The sequence below is a fragment of the Mustela lutreola genome, chromosome 18 (assembly GCF_030435805.1).
Source record: "Mustela lutreola isolate mMusLut2 chromosome 18, mMusLut2.pri, whole genome shotgun sequence".
NCBI lineage: Eukaryota > Metazoa > Chordata > Mammalia > Carnivora > Mustelidae > Mustela > Mustela lutreola.
Window position 1 is genome coordinate 10,411,650 of NC_081307.1, and position 22,260 is coordinate 10,433,909.

At 39.3% G+C, this 22,260-nt stretch overlaps 1 protein-coding gene across 4 annotated transcripts in view; it reads right to left on the reverse strand.

Moving 5' to 3' along the window:
* The window catches only part of UNC5D (unc-5 netrin receptor D), a 544,123-nt gene that overhangs the window by 123,236 nt on the left and 398,627 nt on the right, over positions 1-22,260 (reverse strand). The window lies entirely within an intron of this gene.

Here is a 22,260-nt window from a genome sequence, read left to right on the forward strand (position 1 = left end):
TTATTTGTTTATTTGTTTCTTTGTTTGTTTAATAATTCCACATGTTCTCTCTTTCCACCCTTCTGGCCAATCCTGCCTTGTCTCTTTTGTTGGCTTCTTCTCTATCCAAACATGAAGTGTTGCATTTCATTGGCTCTCAGGATTAGGTCCCTCTCTACACCACGCTGTAAAATGTATTTCCATATGATATCACCAGACTTGTGTGTCATTCATGGCCACATACTGAACATTTCCAAATCAATATTCTCAGCTCATTGACCATGAGCTACAGCTTCTTATATACGATGCCTGCTCAGCATCTGTTTCTGTATGCTTCAAAGATACTGTAAACTCAACATGCGGAACTGAATTTAGAATATTTTTTCTTCCAAAAGTAAGCAAGGAATAGAAGATTTTTTTTTTAATTTAAAATTTTTTTTTATAAACATATAATGTATTATTAGCCCCAGGGGTACAGGGGCTAGGTTTACACACTTCACAGCACTCACCATAGCACACACCCTCCCCAATGTCCATAACCCCACCCCCCTCTTCCTTTTGTGACACTTAAGAGTCTCTTATGGTTTGTCTCCCTCCTGATCCCATCTTGTTTCATTTATTCTTTTCCTAAACCCCAAACCCCACACGTTGCATCTCTACTTCCTCATATCAGAGAGATCATATGATAGTTCTTTCTTCGATTGACTTATTTCGTAAGCATAATACCCTCTAATTCTATCCATGTCGTCGCAAATGGCAAGATTTATTTCTTTTGATGGATGCATAAGAAGATTTCTTTACATGTCTGACATTATAACATTGGAACATTCTCATCTGAAAATAGGGATTCATGGAAGAAATGGTGAAAATTTTACATTAAAAAGCATACTCTTGATGTCATATATAGACTACGTGGAGCAGGAAGGGACAGGCAAAGCTAAGGCAAATAAATCCTTAGAAGACTGCAACATTATGCTTGGGGAGACCCTGGTAGAGTGAACTGGAAGGCTATGATGGGTTTATATAGTAAAGAGCCTTGACGAGAAGTGAAGAGGTAAAACAGAATGAATGAAAATTTGTGACTGATTTGAAAAAAGATTTAAAGAGAGGGCTGTCGAAATTTGGTACCCATATTTCTGACTTGGACAAGTGATATAGGGGACACAGATGAAAAGGTTATTTGGGGATGTTGTACTGATATGCACTGACTGACTATTACCCTGGTCCTAACATACAAAGAGCATTCTCAAATCAATAGATATAAACAAACAAACATGACAACAGAAAAGTAAGCAAAGTATTTGAATAACTCAGTGATACATACAGTGAAGTTTACAGTGTATATAAGGTTTTGAGATGGAGCATATGGGTGGTTTGGTTGTTAAGCATCTGCCTTTGGCTCAGGTCTGCCTTTGGCTGAGCCCTGCATCGTGCTTCCTGCTCAGCAGAGAATCCACTTCTCCCTCTCCCACTCCCCCTGCTTGTGTTCCCTCTCTTAGTGTCGCTCTGTGCCAAATAAATAAATAAAATGTAAAAAAAAAAAAAAAAAGGGCTTTGAAATAAACACCTTCAACCCAGATCTCTCTTCAGCTCCAGACCAACATAGTCAACTACTTTCTGGGCCTATTTCCTCCACAGGCTCCAGAATAAATTGTATCCAATCCTACAGGCAAATGTGATATTGAGCAGAAAGTGTAAAAAGGCTGGCAGGGGGTGGGAAGGGTAGGTTCAAGATAAAAAGCCCTTGAAGAAAATCACCATTTTAACAACACAAAAAGGGAAGAAGAGACTGCAAAAATACATTGTTGATATTGAAGTAAGAGAGAAATCAGAAATGTCTGTGTCATGGAAGCCAAAATGAAAACATTTTAAGTATTTAAAAATTACCCCTGAGGGGTGCCTGGGTGGCTCAGTGGATTAAGGCTTCTGCCTTCAGCTCAGGTCATGATCTCAGGGTCCTGGGATCGAGCCCCGCATGGGGTTCTCTGCTCAGTGGGGAGCCTGCTTTCTCCTCTCTCTCTGCCTACTTGTGATCTGTCTGTCCATCAATAAATTAATTTTTAAAAAATTACCCCTGAAGTAAAAGTTGAGTATAGTAAAGTCCTAGGCTCCATTTCGACACCAAATCTCCCCTTACAGCATGTGAACTAAAGGACTCCACTCTTTGTTAATGAATGTAAATGGATGAAAGAATGGATGAATAAATAAATAAAATATTTTCCTCCTCTGTTCACATTCCTCAATATTCACTAGAAATTTCCCCAAAGTCCACTGGCCCACTTGAAAAATAAAGCAGTATCTCTTCTTCACTCCTTACAATAAAACAAACCCCAGGCATACAAAATATTAAAAATATAGTCAGTGAAACCACAAAAGTACCATAAGTACTGTCAGAAAGCACAGATGAGTATTTTGGTAATTTTTAGACTGGGAAAGAAATTCCTGCATGGTATAAAAGCAAAAGCCACAAAGATTGACTATTAAAGTTTTAAAGTTTAAGATATGTACAAGACACCTTAAACATTAAAAATCAAGTTTGTAACATATGACAAACTGTTATTATACTAAAATCAACCGAGATATTAAATATATCTTGCAATTTGTACATCATGATGCCTGTGTAATAAAAATGGATGCTGGATAATATGCTCTACCAGTATGTACTGAATGTCAGCTTGCTTTCTAATATACACAGATCATGTGAAAATCAATTGGAAAGATGACTTCCAATAGAAAATGAGCGAAGTACATGAATAGACTAGGAGAAAAATACATATGGAGAACTAACATATAAAAAGTTGTTCAACTTCTCCAAAAATGACAAGGAGAGGATTACTGTTAGCCTCTTCCTGTGGCAAAACCTAAAACCATATAGGGTTGTCAAAATTGTAAAGAAATAGATGATTTCATTTACTTTAGGTGCTGGTCTAAATTAGTTCATCCCTTTTGTGGGACAATCTTGCAACTTTTACCAAACCTGAAAATCCTGCTATCGTTTGATGTAAAAACCCAGAGATATGTGCTTGGATGATAATTATAGCATTGTTTATTATAATGAAGAAAGTGGAAACAACCTCATTGTTCACTAACAGATTCAATCAATTATGCACATTTATTCCACGGAATACTATGCAACCATCAAAAAGAAGGATGCATTTCTAATGGGATATTGCGCCGTGAGACATTCATTAAGTGTTAAAAGCGGATCTTAAAACTGTATTTCTAGGGGCACTTGGGTGGCTCAGTGGGTCAAGCCGCTGCCTTCGGCTGAGGTCATGATCTCAGGGTCCTGGGATCGAGTCCCGCATAGGGCTCTCTGCTCAGCAGGGACCCTGCTTCCCTCTCTCTCTCTCTCTCTCTCTCTCTCTCTGCCTGCCTCTCTGTCTACTGTGATCTCTCTGTCAAATAAATAAATAAATCTTTAAACAAAACAAAACAAAACAAAAAAACTGTATTTCTATCATCTCTCCATTCAGACACTCACAAATAGCTGGCAGGCAATCCCCCAAATGTTATTTGGGTGGTGGAATTTTCAGTGATCAAAATTTCCTTCTTCCTAAATCCCTATAGGGTTGAAATTTTTAGTATGAATTATCTGACAAAATTTCTGGCTCCCTATTTTATAATTACAGTTCCACTCCCTGGTCCCTTTTTAGTTTGATGGGGTCATGTGACTGGTTCTGGTCAATGAGTCCTCAGTGGAAGCTGTTTGTCAGTTTCAGGAGTGACAATTTACTTCCCTGTGTGGAGACTCTCTTGACTTCTCTCCTTCTCCCTGTGCCATTACAGCTCACAATTTTTTTGAGAATGGCTATTCCATTAACCTTGGATGCAGTAAGACCGTCATGGGCAGAGCTCCCAGATGACATGTGATAGCTACGTAACACAAGAGAGAAATCAATCTTCGTTGTTTTAAGCTACTGAGATTTCTAGGTTGTTTGTTACTTTATCGTAATCTAGTTTACCTTATTTCCTGGCATCTATATTATGTTTTTAAGCAGAAAGAAAAAAAGCTATTTTCATTAAACAAAGATATGTTCCTCCAAATGTTTCTAACACTCCCGGTCTCTATGAGGTAAACAAATTATCTTAAATTGCGTATCTTTCTCCCCCACCACAAACTAATACATTAACTAGAAAAGCAATCCATTTCTAGCTGGCTGCCAGGCTAAGTGACTGTCCCACACTGCAGTTTATCTTCACAGGAGTCCTTACCTGGTTATTTTAGATAACTCCTTGATTTCTGCATCATCTTACACAGTGTAGATCATGGTTAGTGAGTCATCGCATTCACACTCTAATCTCTAAGTTCATGGAGGAAAATTTAAATGAAATTATATTACTTTTACATGTCATGTTTACTTCAGTTAACTATATAATTTGATCAGCAAAACTGAGTTTTTCCAAATCTGTTTTTATTTTTTTTTACGATTTTATTTATTTATTTAGCAGAGAGAGAGAGAGAGAGAGATCACAAGTAGCTAGAGAGCAGGCAGAGAGAGAGAGGAGGAGGTAGACTCCTCGCTGAGCAGAGAGCCCGATGTGGGGCTCCATCCCAGGACCCTAAGATCATGACTTGAACCAAAGGCAGAGGCTTAACCCACTGAGCCACTCAGATGCCCCTTTATTATTATTATTATTATTATTATTATTATTATTTTAAATAACACAGGTAGTGTCCTGGGTTACAAACATTCCAAGAGGAATCTGAACAGAAGTGAATGTGCACATCCAACACGGTGACACTGTTTCACTGGGGGACGGTGTTTACGTTTCCTGTGTTAATCAGTCTGGCCAACTAAACTGGATGGTTTCCTCTTTGTTTCCTCCCAGTTTATCTCCCTCTTCTTTGCATTCTCGTTTTTATGAACTACCTCAAAGCTGCTTTTTGGTCTTCACAACACGATAGGGAATGTTTAAAAAATAAACTAAATTGCCTTCATGATGTGTTTTTTTTTCCAGATTTGCTGAAAATGAGACTTTTTAACAGCCTCTATGCTATAACCCCCTCATTCCCTTTTAATTTAAATTTTTGTACTAAAATGAGCTTATGATATTCCATTAATATCACTAGGGGAGACACTTGTTTTCTATGCATATACAGGTTAATCTAGAATTCCCGCCTCTCCTATCCTTCATTGTCTATGATGTAGATGTTATATATTAATATCTGTATATAATATATTTAGCAGTTTATGTGCCTTAAAAATTCTACCTTTCCATATTACTTATTGAAAGTATTCAATGATCAGGGCACCTGGGTGTCTCAGTGAGTTGGGCCTCTGCCTTTGATTCAGGTCATGGTCTCGGGGTTCTGGATTGAGCCCCACATCCAGCTCTCTGCTCAACAGGGAGCCTGCTTCTCCCTCTCTCTGCCTGCTGTTCTGCCTACTTGTGATCTCTCTCTGTTAAATAAATAAATCTTTTTAAAAAAGTATTTAATGATCCAATGGTCACAACTGTTGAAAAAGAGAAGCATAACCAATTTTGGAATGGAATATTTTAATCATTTGGGGAAATATAAATGTATATACATGTATCTTAAGTGAGCATACAGTTCTCCTGAAAGAATTAGCTGAACACAGGGTCCCAGAGACGAATAATATGCTAGAGCATAAAAATATACATTGCACTTTCTGCACAGATAACTCATGAATTCTATAATGTACATAAAGATTACCAAGAGTTGATTCTGTGTAGTACCTGCCTGTTAGATCAGTGTGGAGTTAATCCCCTAGTATTCCTCTGTAAAATGAGGAATACAAAATGGTCCCTACTTTCCTGTCCTCGCAGGGATCTTGGGGGGCTGAGAATGAAACCATGAATGAAATGATCTGGGTACAAATATAAAGCAAGAAATTAATGTAATGTGGTAGCAGAGTCCGGGAAAAGATAGATGGTCTTGTGTGGCTCAGGCAAAAGCGGGTTGAGTATGTGTCCTACACGCCACTCAAGGAATTTGAACTCAACCCTGAAGGCCCTAAGAAGCCACTGATGCATTTTAACATGAAGAGTTCGGGTTCAGAAAGAATCATTCTGGTATTAATGCAAAGCTGCCAAGTGACTGTGGATTAGAGAAGCCAGATGAGTCCTTAGGGCTTCACCAAAGGAGAGAAGGGTGAGAGCCTGCATTAGGCAGAAGGTAAAGAAACAGAGGGAAGATCCAACACAGAATAAATATGACTGATACATTGTAGTCATTGATCATCAGAGAAGAGGTGAATGAAGGACCTGAAGAAACGTGCCTAATTCACAAGTTTGTAGCTTGGTCAATATGCACCCTTAACCAAGACCAGGAGTCCCGGATCTTCAAGGTCAGGTACCTGTTTGGCACATGCTTTCTACATTGTCGGCCACTTTCAAGAACGGAGCATCAGCTCCAGCAGCTGGACTCTCAGCTAAACAGACATCCCAGCAACAGGCAAGTCAATGTTTCCAGTTTAAGAATACAGAGCCCTCCCACCAGGCACTGTAATCATCAATAAAAACACTGCTTCTCTGTTGGTTTCTGGTTAGGATCACGTTATGGGTCACATCATGAAATAACTTTATAATTCTTGAATTAAGAGGAAGCTACTCTGGCCTTTATACACGTCTGACTTTTGACTGTGGTCAAAAAAGTGGACACAAACATCAGAGTTACCTCATCCAGAATGTCACCACTCCCTGAGGAGAGCAATCGATCATTTTCTGGAGGCAAGATCACCCTGGAACCAGTGTAAATTTGAAAAGGTCAACATCTGGCTGGTGGTTAGGACTCACTTTCTTATAGCCTGTTCTTGTTGGTTTATAAGCCCATGCTCTTGTTTAAAAAAAAACTTAGTTGAAGGCTCTTTACTCTTTAGTTTTGTTTTTATTACTTTTTTTTTTAAGAGAAAATTATTTCTTTAATCCACAGGCATTATTTGACCATCTACTATGTAAGTGACGATATACTGGGCATGTGGGCACGTGGAGGTAGTGACATGGCGCCTGCTCAAGGAACATGGACGCAAACGGGAAAATAAGACACACAAGGGCACAATAGCAGACCCATATGGACAACCCAATCATGCCAGTTTCTGTGCCACTGGAATTCTGAAGAGTTCGGGGCATGCTTGCCCAGCTCTTCTATTACCTGGAAGGTAGTTCATTTTAACACTTGCCACATTCCTTGTTCGCAAGCCATTTACCTCAGTTAATCTGTGAACCCCCCTTTTTTTTTTTTTAAGATTTTATTTATTTGACTGAGAGAGAGAGAGATCACAAGTAGGCAGAGAGGCAGGCAGAGAGAGAGAGGAGGAAGCAGGCTCCCCGCTGAGCAGAGAGCCCGATGCGGGACTCGATCCTAGGACCCTGAGACCATGACCTAAGCCAAAGGCAGAGGCTTAAGCCACTGAGCCACTCAGGTGCCCCTGTGACCCCTTATTTTTAAACCAACCACTTCTCATCAGCATTTCCTAGTGTAAGTAGGACACATCAAACTATACAATGACTGGATACTTTCTGTCATCATTTTACAAAGGGCACAATATGGGAGATAGAAGCAGGGACATTATATTTGGGAATAATTAGAATCAAATTCTTTCCTCCATTTCGAAAATATTCTCTCTTCCTCTATGTCCTTCTCGCCCACACATCTAGACATATTCACCCCAACCTCTCCACACCACCCGCCTCGCCACCACTGACCATCACCATCACCAGTGCCCGAGTGATCTAGACAGACATGATTACAGAGAAAGGGTACCTTCCTTATGTTCTTGTGGATTCTTAGCATATCATGAATACTTATATTATCTCTAGGCCAAAAGGCGCAAACCATCAAAAGTGCACCAGAGCTACCACTGTAATCAGTAGAGTTGGTCTGTCTAGTACTTAAGAAGAACAAAAACGTGAGCTGAGTGGATCTGTCTTTAGACTACAATGAGTTGGAATAAGGGCAGGAAGCCTAGTCGGCCAGGAAGTGCTAAAAAGTTCGATCCTTTTCTATGAGGCTCTGGGCAGCCTAAAGACAAGAAACGTGCTTGCTCTGTTGCCTTGACCCTGAGCACTGTCTCTGGCACATATCGGTTAGGAATAAATAAATGTCAATGAGGCCCTAAAGGAGATGTACGGTAACAGCAAACTTGTGACCATTTATGACTTTGTTTCCTTTGCAGGGCTGTTCCTTTTTAGCTTGGATTGGCCTGTTTGAAAACATGAGTGGGGGAGGGGGTGATAAATGTACGGAAGGAGGGCTCGGTGTTTCCAGCTCTGGGTCGGGCATCTTCCCCTCCGCTTCAGGCTCCTGGAACTCTAGGATCCCTTCCCTTTCCCTGTACTTACTTTGCTTTAAACCAAGACTCCTCTCCTGCAAGCTCATATTTTTTACACAAATCACAGACCGAGTGTGGTTGTTCACTTCCTCATCCACACATCTGCAATCCCTATCAACCTTGGCGGTAATGCAATATCACCAGAGGGCATTGTCTGCTTTATGAACTGCTACAGCTTCCATAAAGCACAGGGCCTGCCTGCTCTTTCCCAGTCGAGTCTGTAACTCTAACTATAGATGGGGCTGCCAGACCACATCTCATTAGAGAACCAGGTTTCACTGAAATCTGTCTATTCTGTGTACAGTTCTATTTTGTTTTTTAAGCTTCTGTTTTGTGTCTTTTTGATTTTGCTAAAAGCAAAGAGACTCAAAGGAACACACGTCCTCTGAGTTCATAACAGGGACAGTGCTGGAATTGATACACGTTTAGGAGAGTAATCAGTCCTGGCAGCAGAAAATGTGTTTTGCAACCCCATTGTCCTATTTCCTATGAGAAGATAATGTTGGCACAAAATGATGCTAGGTCCTCGGCCACACAATCTAGAGTGCCGGGAGGGAAGCACAATAGAGCAGGAATTGAGTTGAATGCATGCTCTTAGTCACAACAGGATTGCCTCGGATTAGGGCTGGGGTCCACTCGGGAGTCCCAGACAAGAAACCTGAAGAGTGGGAAACCCATACACTAAACAAATACAGTTATTGGTTTGGTTTTGCATTCAGTGATAGGTACCTCACCTGTGACGGAGGGTCATCACCCAAAAGAGGTCAACTGTGCCAGACAGAGACAGTTAATGGACAGAAACTTTACTTCTGGCTGATCAGAAGATTGATGTGTCCTGCAGGTCTACTGGGGCTCCTCAGAGTTCCCGAATCTTGCAGAGGATGGGTTCTAGAATCTGACATAAAAGATCACCCTGCAGTTGGGGCCAAGGGTCTTGAGCATAACGTCTAAAGCAGCGTAAGGACAGAAGGAAAGTTAATCATGGCTGTGATGTGAAAATCGTACTCTTTCTTTGTATGGCTGCTTTCCATCGAAATCTGCCAGTATAGGGCCCACACCCAAGTCTTTCCTATCCAAAAATCTCCTGTGGGGATTTTTATTTTATTTTATTTTATTTATTTATTTTTAAAAATATTTTATTTATCCATTTGAGACAGAGAAAGAGTGAGAGAGAGCATGAGAGGGGAGAAGGTCAGAGGAAGAAGCAGACCTCCCGTGGAGCCGGGAGCCTGATGAGGCACTGGATCTCGGGACTCCGGGATCATGACCTGAGCCAAAGGCAGTCGCTTAACCAACTGAGCCACCCAGGTGCCCCCTTTATTTTATTTTAAATATTTTATTTATTTGAGGGACAGAGAGGCAGAGGGAGAAGGAGAAGCTGACTCCCCACTGAGCAAAGAGCCTGACACAGGACTCGATTCCAGGACCCTGGGATCATGATGTTAGCTAAAGGCAGATGCTTAACTGACTGAACCATCCAGGCACTCCTCCCATGGGGATTTCAAACCAGATCCGAGATTAAACCAGAAATGAAAAAGTTAAAAATTGTATCCAGGGGAGGGGAGAGAAAATTAAAAAAAAAAAAATTCAAACTTAAGAAAAAAAAAATGAAATGAAATTTTAAACAGAAATACGGATGGTACTAAAATGGGCATGCCTAATCTGAAATGTGGGTTCCAGATCCTGAGTTTTCTCTATGCTCAGTCAAGGATGTCTCATTATTTCAACTATTAGGAAGAACAAGCAACATATATACTAGTACTTTTCAAACAAGCTCCTCTCCACTGCAGTGAATTTCATAAAAGTTTCTTGTCTAAGGCAACCTAGGTGTAAGAGTGCTGTACCTTGCAGTATGTACCCTGAAAGGAGAGCCACAGGAATTTACATGTCACCTCTTTCCTGTCCTTTGCTAGGATCCTCACCAAGGGACCAGAACGCCTAAATATACACCTACGGCTTGGAGGGTGTGGGAGAGATAGAACAGTGGCTTGCTCCAAGTTCATTTCATGGAAGAAGAGAAAAGCAAAACCCAAGCAGAATGTTGTCAGCCAGAATTTGCTTGTAAATAGGCAGCCCTGAGGGGAGGGAATCCATTTATCCCCAACCCAACTCCCTAATTGTCTAGTGCCCTGGCTTTATTTTATCTCAACGCATAACTCTATATATGCAACTCTGCTTCCCCTCTGGCTCCCTTTTTTCCCATTTCCCCTGTTTTATAACAGAAACCAACTCCCAGAAGAATGAGAGTGATGAAGGGGTGTCTTTGGTTCTGCATACATTACAAGGATCAAAACTAAATGCTGGGTGATAAATACCACTGGAGAGCACAGAATGCTCCAGGAGAAAATGATCTTTAATGGAGTCGCTCTTAAAAGTATCTGCATGTGGCAACGCTAAATACCATGAAGTCTCAGTTACAGATCACAGAACTCAAATGCATGAATATTAAAGAAGAAAACAGCAGTGGAGCAGCTAAAAGTAAGTAGAGGAAGCTACTAAGAGAAAACCACATTCATCAGGCTTACTTCCTGTCATATGGCCCTCTCTAGGCAAAACCACAATAGACATAAAATTTTTTCTTCTTGATACATTGTTTCACCCATTCTCTCTTTTTTTCAAGCTCCTTAATCTTTCCATTTCTAGCATGTTCTGCCCACAGAGGGGACAATATGTATTTGGAAATTACAAAAATGACACAGTCCGCTATATTTGCATTTTAATGAGGGCAAAAGGTTTAATCTAAGAAATGACTCTCTAATGGTGAAATTTCAGGCAAAAATGAGAAAATGAAGGCTAGCTGGAAATGGATGGAAGTTTTAGTAAATTAAATCTTCTTTAAGTAATAGCCCATAAACAGTTTCCTTCATTCATACACATTCTTTTCTAGGAGCTGACTGCTACTCTATCTGTATTCTTTTTCCTTCTAAAAATGGGTGGTGATAGTGGTGGAGATGCTTAGAACTCAAATATATCATGGTTTTCAAATGTTGACCCTGTAAAAGCCCAGTTACCTCTCATTTCTTTGCTCCAGTGAAGCCGAGGTATCTTAAAAACCACTCTTGTTGAACACTCACTTGCAGTGAGGACAGCACCCATTTAAATTGCTGTTACCTACAAAATAGTGCATGAGGCTGATTGTGTTCAAGACGGGCCACCTGAGAATGTGCCACTTTGGTAGACAAATTATTTCAAGCTGAAGACAATCAAATTCAAGAAGAGCTTTTTGTTTTGCTCCCAACAGTTTAAAATAATTTAAATAGAAGGCCCATACCAGAAAATAAGTGATTATCAAAGAACTTTTTTAAAAATCAGAAGTAACTGTCCCCATGGCAAAGGCAAACAATTGATTACCAAAAATTTGCCCCTACCATTTTTCTGTGAATTGCCTTCTTTCTTTTTGAAATCCCAGACCCTTTCCCCCTTATTCCGGGATGGGATAAAAAGCCTTAAATGCCTGTCAGGGGGCCCCTCTTGTCTCGGTGGGGCTCCTGAATGTATGTAATTAAATTTGTTTACTCCTGTTAACCTGTCATATATCAATTTAATTATTAGACCAGTCAAGGAACCTCGAAGGGAGAAGGAAAAATTATTCTTCTCCTTAAGATTTGGTGCCCCAACATGGAGCTCTCCACTCCCTGGGACTTCTGCAGCTGAGAGATCCCAGGACCTCTGCCAGAAGCTGGCAGAAAGTAAGACTTCTTACCATGTCAGTCTCCTGGACCTCTTTGGCTGCAAGATCTGGTGGAAACAAAAGTGGTGAATGTCTTTTTCTCCACCTGCCTTCTCCCCTTCCCCCCAATTCAGATTAGCAGGAGAAAATATTAGCGTGAGCTAGTTCCTTGGGTATAGTGACTCTGGTTAAAAAAATCTAGTACGAGCACTCTTGCTTCCTATGATCCTTTTTCTTCAAGAGGAGGCCATTGCTCCTGTTAGTCTTTTATGTCACTGCCATAAGAGAGAAAACCATAGACTAGAACCCAGACAGAGGTCCTATTAGCCTGTGTTTCCAGCTAGCTATACAGACTGGTGAGTTCAAGGTTCTCACCAGATCAGTGTCTGTTTAGACAACTTTGCTGTGGGTCTCCTATGTAAAAACCAGATGAGGTTTTCCTTTCATCTTCTTTCATGCACTGAGATCCTAGCTTCGTGACCAGTGAGAATATTCTCTCAGGTCTCTACCTGCCGGAAGGGGCAAGTACAGGTGCATAGTGTGTGGCCAGTCGAATAGCCTGAGAGTCTGCGACACAAAGTCACAAACAGCACTCTTTGTCCAGCCATGCCAGCTCTCAGGGAAATTGGTCTTAAGGGATCCAGCCCATAAGTGGCCTTTGTCATTTCAACCTTGGTTGTCTTGTTAGTGCTAGTAAAGTCCCATTCCAGTGGGGCCTGCCTGGTGTCACAGAGCAGTGGGTTTGTGAACTGGAGGCATCTCATGATCCCATGGCAGACCACAGACACGGTTCCACTACACCATTCTCACCACCCATGACAACAAAGGGCTTTGCTATCCTGGGCTAACTCAGGGAGAGAACTTTCTGAATCTTATAAGGGCCATACCTTTTGCACTTTCCTTTGGATCACCTCTTGTGTTGTTGGTTAAGGGTAAAAAAAGGATTACTGGTTTGAGTCACTATAGAGATGCATAGATCCTGCCCGTCAATGGCCAGAGAAGGTTACATTAAATTAGAAAAACTTTAGTATAAAAACATTTTTTTTTGGAAAATTATCTTATTGGTAGTTACAACACCCAATTATAAAGTGGGCACAAAAGGATATATTGGCTGGCCTTGGGAACTCCCTTACTAAAATGAAAACACAAAAATCAAACTTAGAACAAAATTAAAGTCTATATTCAACATAAACTCCCCTTCTTGAAACTCAGTTCATTGCCTCCACTCCTAAACTTCTCTACCTTCCCCAGAAAATTGGTGAAAGTGCCTATTTTAGCTTCCTTTTTCCCAGCAAAGATTTACAGAGAGCACTCCAACCTAATCTGGAGGCTCAGTGTAGGCATTCTTTCTCTGTCCCATGAAAATGTAAATCTTACCATGTCTTTGAAATGTAAGCACCCCAGGAGGTAATTAATACTTCCTTGAAACTAAAGGGTGGTGGTGGTGGTGATTTAGGAAGAGGAGGAAGAGGAAGAAGGTGGCTCAGTGGGTTAAAGCCTCTGCCTTGGGCTCAGGTCATGATCCCAGTGTCCTGGGACTGAGACCCTACACGGGGGCCCTTTGCTAGCAGGGTCATGCTCCCTCCACGCGGGTCGCACCCTCGCCTACTTGTGATCTCTGTCAAATAAATAAATAAAATCTTTTAAAAAAAAAGAAAGAAAGAAGAGACCTTTTAAAAATATAAACTACAACAGTAAACTTAGTAACTATTACAACTACCTTCATTCAGTATGAGTATTTTTTTTAAGATTTTATTTATTTATTTGACAGAGATCACAAGTAGGCAGAGAGGCAGGCAGAGAGAGAGGAAGAAGCAGGCTCCCTGCTGAGCAGACAGCCCCATGCCGGGCTGGATCCCAGGACCCTGGGATCATGACCTGAGCCGAAGGCAAAGGCTTTAACCCACTGAGCCACCCAGGCACCCCCAGTATGAGTATTTTTATATGTTACATATTTTCATGCTCAACAGTACAATAAGGGATATATAATTATCTTCAATTCACAGGTAAGGACAGAGAAGCTAACTAGCCCAAAGTCACATAGCTGCTAAGACAGAAAAAAAGAATAAAAAAACCATTTTCAAGTAAATATACATACACACATACATACATACATAAAATACAAACTGCCAAAAAATCTGACTTGTCCAAACTCTAGACCACAGCACTGTTAAGATTACATGTCAAGGGCAAACACAAATCCTGAAAGTTTTCCCCACACACAGTAAAAAGCTTTACTCATCTGAGCGGATAAACTTAACTTACTTCAACTGTTGTTTATAAAACAGTGAGTTTTATATGGTTATATCTGATTCATCATTAAAACTTTACAATGGAAGCTTAAAAGACCTTTGTTGCTGGCATGTTTAACTAAGTCTGTGTATGTTCTGGATGGCAGGGATCACAGGAAAACCCCTTCAGGAACAAAGGAGCTGGCAGGCCCCATCTCCTTCCCAACCCACTCCTAGCATAAATGCATGGCCACCTGCGGAACCCAGTGCTCTTCCTGTATTCCATACCTAACTTGCTTACACCAAGCCCCACCTCCCCATAATTCAGAGGATCTGCTCTTTCTAGTCACATCTGCCTTAGTCCCAGAGCTGTGAGTCCCCTCCTTAAGAAGATCAGTGCAAATCTTGCCAACACATACCCTCACCTGTGTGCTTTGTGGGGCCTGGGTCCCAGCTGCAGTTGTGGCAGCCCATGGAGGACTAACATGTAAAAACTGGGCATGTCGCCCATGCACAATTTGTAGATCCACCAGGCCAATCCAGTCCCAGCAGCCTGGCAGCAGGTTCTCTTTGGCAAGAAGGCCAGCACACACTGTATTAAAACTGTGTCCGCCATGCCAGTCTAGTCCCAAGGTGGCGGCATGTCTCCTCTGATATGCCCGCAGCTGGGGCTCATCCAAAGTGGTGCCGCAAGGCTGGCAGAGAGCAAACAGCTCCTACAAAAGCCAGCACTAAACCAAAGTGCCTCCATCCCTGGGGTGAGGGGAAGACAACCATATGCACCTGTGAATGGCGGCCCCAGCACTGGGCTGGGGGCAAAGAGTTGGTCTGATTACAGGCCCTACCCACCAAATAAAACTTCTCAAGGGGAAAACAACCCGGGGAAAGTGCCCTGTAGTGTGCTGCTACTGCATCTCTGGCAGATGCTGATCCAACTCACCACAAGTCCAATGGGGCCCAACACTGGCCCACTAACACCACAGGAACCAAATGTTGCCCCCAAGAGGGAATGAGAGCCACTTCAGATGACTGGCTTGAAGGAAAAAGTGTCCAAGACACAACAAGGGTGCACGCAAAAGCACAAAGGAGACACCCAGGAAGAGCCAAGTTCTGGCGAGCAGCAAACACAGGACTGCAGGGCACTACAGGACCTTCTCTTCATAAGGCCACGACTCTCAAGAGTCTGGGATGTAGCTGAATTTCCTAACACAAGAAACAGGCAGAGAGTTAAATAAAATGAGGAGACAAAGAGTTATGTTCCAAATAACAGAACAGGACAAATCTACTGCAAGAGAACTGAGCAAATGATTTATAAGTGTGTGTGTGTGTGTGTGTGTGTGTGTGTGTGTGAGAGAGAGAGAGAGAGAGAGACAGAGAGAATTTAAAGTACTGATCATAAAGATACTCACTGGATGTGGGAAAAGAGTGGAGGACATCAGTGAGACTCTTAACAAAGGGAAAACAAAAAATAAACACTAGTAAGAGATGAAGAACACAATAAATGCATGAAAAATACAATTGGTGGAATGAATACCAGGCTGGAAGGATCAGAGCAAGGAATTAACATGCTGGGGGACAGATAATGGAGCTAATCAAATTGAGCAGATGAGAGAAAAAAGAAATAATGCAAAATGAGAATAAACTTAGGGAACTCAGCAACCCCATCAAGTGTAATAACATTTGCTTTTGGGGGGATCCCATAAGACGAGAGAGAAAAGGGGGCAGAGAGTTTATATGAAGAAATAATAGTTGAAAACTTCCCTAATCTGGGGAAGGAAACATATCCAGATTCAGGTGGCACAGAGATCCCCCAACAAAATCAATCCAAGGAGGTCCAAGCCATGGTACATAGTAATTAAAATGGCAAAAGTAGTAATAAAAAAAAGCATTTTAAAAACAGAAAGATAAAAGAAGGCAGTTTCATATCAGGGAAACTCCATAAGACTATCAACTGATTTTTAAGCAGAAACTTTGCACGCCAGATGAGAATGGTATGATACACTCAAAGTACTAAAAGGAAAAAAAAAAAATCTGCAGCCAAGAATACTCTATCTAGCAAGGTTATCATTCAGAGTAGGAGAGATAAAGTGTCTCCCAAGCAAACAAAACTAAAGGAGTTCATGACACCTAAGCCAGCTCTATAGGAAATGTTAACATAAGTAATGTTAAGAAAAGTAGGAAGCACAAAAGTAGTAAAAATAAGTGTATCTGTAAAAATCAGTCAAGGGACTCACAAAATAAAAAAGACATAATATATGACACCATATATCTAAACTGTAGGGGACAGAGAAGTAAAGAATGGGTACAAATTTAAGGGACCATCAACTTAAAATAGACTGTTATATGCATAACAGGCTAACTACAAACCTAAAGGTAACCACAAATCAAAAACAGTAATATGTATGCAAAAAATAAAGACAACGGACTCCAAGTATATCACTAAAGTAAGGCTTTACTTTAGTAAAAGTAAAGCTCTCTGCTCAGTGGGGAGTCTGCTTTCCTCTCTCTCTCTCTCTGCCTGCCTCTCTGCCTACTTGGTGATCTCTCTCTCTGTCAAATAAATAAATAAAATCTTAAAAAAAAAAAAAAGTGAAGCCCTAGAGAAATATTTATCATGCAAATGGATGCCAAAGAAATCTGGGGTAGTAATACTTACATTGGAAAAAACAAAGACTATAACAAGAGACAAAAGACACTCCATACTGATAAAGTGAACAGTAAAATGAGAAGATGTAACAATTGTAAATATTTATGGACTCAACATAGGAGCACTCAGATACATAAAACTGTTAATAACAAACATTAAAAAAAAACTAATGGATAGTAATATATTTGTAGTATTACATGTCTTAGTAATACATAGTAGGGGACTTTAACACCCCACTTACACCAATGGACAGATCATCCCAAAAGAAAATCAACAAGAAAACAGTGATTTTGAATGACATACTAGACCACATGGATTTAACAAATATATTCAAAACATTCCATGCTAAAACAGCAGAACACACATTCTTTTCAAGTGCAAATAGAGCATTTTCCAGAATAGATCACACACTAGGTCACAAAACAAGCCTTAACAAATTAAAAAAGACTGAAGTCATACTGTGAAACTTTCCTGACCACAACACTATGAAGCCAGAAATTCAACATAAGAAAAATCTGGAAAGACCACAAATAAATGGAGGTAAAATAACATGCTTCCAAACAATGGGTTAACCAAGAAACCAAGAACAAATAAAAAAATTACATGAAGAAAATGAGATTACAATAGTATAAAATGTCTGGGATGCAGCAAAAGCAGTTCTAGGAGGTAAGTTTACAGCAATACAGGCTTACCTGAAAAAGCAAGAAAAATCTCAAATAAACAACCTAACTTAACACTTAAAGGAGCTACAAAAGGAAGAAAAAAACAAAACCCCAAACCAGCCTAAGGAAGGAAATAATAAAGATTAGAGCAGAAAGAAATGATATAGACACCAAAATAAAACAAAACACAATAGAATGGATCAATGAAACCAGGAGCTTGTTCCTAAAAAAAAAAAAAAAAAAAAAAAATCAACAAAACTGATAAGTCTCTAGCCAGGTTCATGAAAAAGAAAGAGAGAGAGAGAGAGTGAAAGAGAGAAAGAGAGAGATAGAGAGAGAAGACTCAAACAAAATCACAAATGAAAGAGGAGAAATAACAACTGGCAACAAAGAAATACAAAGGATTACATATTATGAAAAATTATATGCCAACAAATTGGACAACCTAGAAGAAGTCAATACATTTCTAGAAACACATAATCTACCAAAATAAAGCAAGAAGAAACAGAAAAATTGAACAGACCGATTACCAGCAACAAAATTAAATCAGTAATCCAAAAACTCCCCAAAACAAAAGTCTAGGACCAGATGGCTTCATAGGTGAATGCTACCAAACATTTAAAGAAGTGTTAATACCTATTCTTAAACTTTTCCAAAAATAGAAGAGAAAGGAACATATCAAAATTGGTTCTATGAGGCCAACATTATCCTGATACCAAAAGCAGGTAAACTAAACACTAAACACTAAAAAAAAAGAGATCACTATAGGCTAATATCTCTGATGAACATAGACGCAAAAATCCTCAACAGAATATTGGCAAACCAAATCCAAGAATACAGTAAAAAAAAAAAAAAAAAGAAAGAAAGAAAGAAAGAAAGAAAGAAAGAAATTATTCACCACCATCAAATGGGACTTCCTGGGAGGCAAAAGTGGTTCAATATTTGCAAATCAAACAATGTGATACTTGACATCAATAAGAGAAAGGATAGAATCACTTTCATTTCAATAGATTCAGAAAAAGCCTTTGACAAACTACAACATCTATTCATGATAAGAATTCTCAACAAAATAGGTTTAGAGGGGAACAAACCTCAACATGAGAAAGGCCATATATGAAAATCCCACAGCTGATATCATACTCTATGGTGAAACAGATATTTCCTTGAAGATCTGATATTTCCTTGAAGATCAAGAACAAGACAAGGATGCCTGCTCTCACCACTTTTATTTAACATGGTACTAGATGTCCTAGCAACAGCAATCAGAAAACAAAAAGAAATAAAATGTATCTAGATCGATAAGGAAGAAATAAAATGGTCACTATTTGCAGATGACATATTATATAACAAAACCCCTGAAGATTCCACCAGAAAACTACTAGAACTGATGAATGAATTAATCAAGGTGTTCAATACAAAATCAACATATAGAAATCCATTGCATTTCTATACACTAGTAATGAAGCAGCAAGAAAAAGAAATAAGAAAATCCCATTTACAGTTCCATCAAAAATAAAACACCTAGAAATAAACTTAATGAAAGAGGTTGAGACTTGTAGTATGAAAACTGTAAAATTTCTTAGGAAAGAAAGTGAAGATGACACAAAGAGATGGAAAGAAATTCCATGCTCATAGATTAAAAGGGCAAATATTGTTAAAATATCTATACTACCCAAAGCAACCTACAGATTTAATGCAATGCCTATCAAAATACCAATATCATTTTTCATAGAATTAGAACAAACAATTCTAAAATTTGTATGGAACCACAAAAGACCCCAAATAGCCAAAGCAATCTTGAAAAAGAAAACCAAAACTGAAAGTATCACAATTTCAGACTTCAAGTTCTATTACAAAGCTGTAGGAATCAAAATGGTATGGCACTGGCACAAAAATAGACACATACATAGATCAACAGAAGAAAAAGCTCAGAACTAAACCTACAACAATATGGTCAATTAATCTTTGACAAAACAGGAAAGAATATGCAATGGGAAAAAGACAGACTCTTCAAGAAATGACACTGGGAAAACCAGACAGCTATACGCAGAATAATGAAATTAGACCATTTCTTACACTATACACAAAAATAAACTCAAAGTGTATTAAATACCTAAATATGAGACTTGATACCATAAAAATCCTAGAAGAGAGGAGAGGCAGTAATTCTCCAACATCCTTCTAGTTATGCCTCCTGAGGGATAACAATAAACTATTGGAACTACATCAAAATAAAAAGCTTCTGCACAGCAAAGGAAACAACCAACAAAACTAAAAGACACTCTACTCAATAAGAAAAGATATTTGCAAATGACATATCAAGAAATGGTTAGTATCTAAAATATATAAAGAACGAACACAACATCAAAAAACCCCAAATAATCCAGTTAAAAAGTGAGTAGAAGACATGAAGAGACATTTATCCAAACAAGACATCCAGATGCCCCACAGATACATGAAAAGATCATCATTATTTATCAGTGAAATGCACATCAAAACTACAACAAGGTATCATCTCACACCTGTCAGAATGGCTAAAATCAACACGAGAAACAACAGGTGTTGGTGAGAATGTGGAGCAAGAGGAATGCTCTTGCCCTGCTAGTAGGAATGCAAATTGGTGCAGTCACTCTGGAACACAGTATGGAGGTTCCTCAGAAAGTTAAAAATAGGACTTCCCTGTGATTCAGTAAGTCTACTACAGGGTATTTACCCAAGGAGTACAAAAACACTGAGTGGAAGGTTTACGTGCACCCCTATGTTTATTGCAGTATTATCTACAACAGCCAAACTATAGAAACAGCCCAAGTGTCCATTGACTAATAAATGGATGAAGAAGAAGCATATATATACAATGGAACGGATAAAGTGTGTACACACACACACACACACACACGAAATACCAGTCATAAAATGAATGAAATCTTGCCATCGGCAAAGACATGGATAGAGCTAAAGTGTACAATGATAAATGAAATAAGCCAGAGAAAAACAAAGGTATAACTCCACTCATATGTGGAAAAACAAAGAAAAAGAAATAACCCCCCCAAAACTCCAGAATCTTAACTACAGAGAACTAATGGATACCAGATGGGAAGTGGGTGGGGGATGGATGAAACAGGTGATGGGGATTAAAGAGTACACTCATCATGACGAGCACTGAGGAATGTACAGAATTGCTGAAGCACTCTGCGGTATACCTGAAACTAAAACTGTTTGTTAACATACTGGCATTAAATTTTTTTTTAAGAAATGTAACAGAGGGACGCCTGGGTGGCTCAATACTCTGCCTTCGGCTCGGGTCATGGTCTTGGGGTCCTGGGATCAAGCCCCTCGTCGGGCTCTCTGCTCAGCAGGGAGCCTGCTTCCCCTCCTCTCTCTGCCTGCCTCTCTGCCCACTTGTGATCTCTCTCCTTCTGTCAAATGAACAAATAATATCTTTAAAAAAAAAGAAAGAAAGGAAAATGATAGAAACTAACCCAAATATTTTTCAAGTTCACAATATCTAGGATAACTTTAAGAAAATAAAAGCTGATTTAGGTTTGTCGGTTTAATTAATACAGACATGTCTCTATTAATAATGTTAAGTATAATAGTTTTGTACTATGTGTCATTACTAAACATCAAATAAGCTCACGTTGTCTCTGCTACAAAATTTGTTCCACAAAAATAAGGTGATGGCTAGATGCTCTAATGTGTCATAAAATCTTCATGAGAAAGCTCAGTATGATTGTTAAGGACAAATGAAATAAATGTGAATTAAGAGTTCTTAGTGAAATTTTTAGCAACAATTGCTTTATCATTTATCTACTTAAATAGTTTCCAAAACCTCTTTGATAACTTATACCCTTAGTGTTTAGCCAAGTTCAATTAAATGATGAAAATTCACTGAATATTTAGATCATTTCTAAATAAGATAAAACATAGAAACATTAATTCCTGGACACAGATTTATCCATTTTTGGTGTCCTTTTACAGAGGTACTAAAGCTATTTGGGTCTATCAGTAAATTTGGGTCTACTAGTAAACGTATTTCATGTCACACTGAGAAATTACACCACGAAGAAGCGTAAGTCTCGAGAAATTATGAAATGTACTATAAATTTGTCAATATAAACAGCACAGTTCACAACTGCTTAGTTTTCCCTAGAAAGTAACGTTCTTAAGGGTTAAAAATTTCAATATATGTTATTAAAAGTACGAGGAGTAGTAAGGGAAACAATTCTGTATGCAGACAAAGTAGGATATATAATTTTTTTTTTCCGTTAACAAAAGGTAGGAGGTATGGAGACACGTTTTTGTTAAGAAAAAAGTTGTTTTGTCCCAAAATGATGCTGATTATTTCAGAATGGAAAGGAGGAAAATAAAAAATAAACCATGGATACAGAACATTGACAAGAGAACAAAAGATGTCATCTTGTGTGGTCAAGTTGGCTAAAAACCGAATTCTTTTAAAATGAAGTTTTAATAACAACAGCATACTTATGTAAAACTGAAACTTAATTCTGTTTCATCTGCTAAAAGGACTAAGTTTTCTCAGACTATTGATCTGTTCTTGATGTTTTGGAGTTTTCCTTTGCATAGTAAGTAATATGCCTAAAGCAAGATTTTGTGTCTTGTCAAAGTAATTTCCTCTGTTTCATATCAAGTCTCTGATTACTTAAGAAGGCTGGGTCTCGTAAGTACAGGGAACTGGTGGTTCCCAGAAGGGAGGGGTGGGAGGATGGAGAGAGCAAGTGAAGGGGAGCAGGAAAGACAGACTTCTCGTTACGGG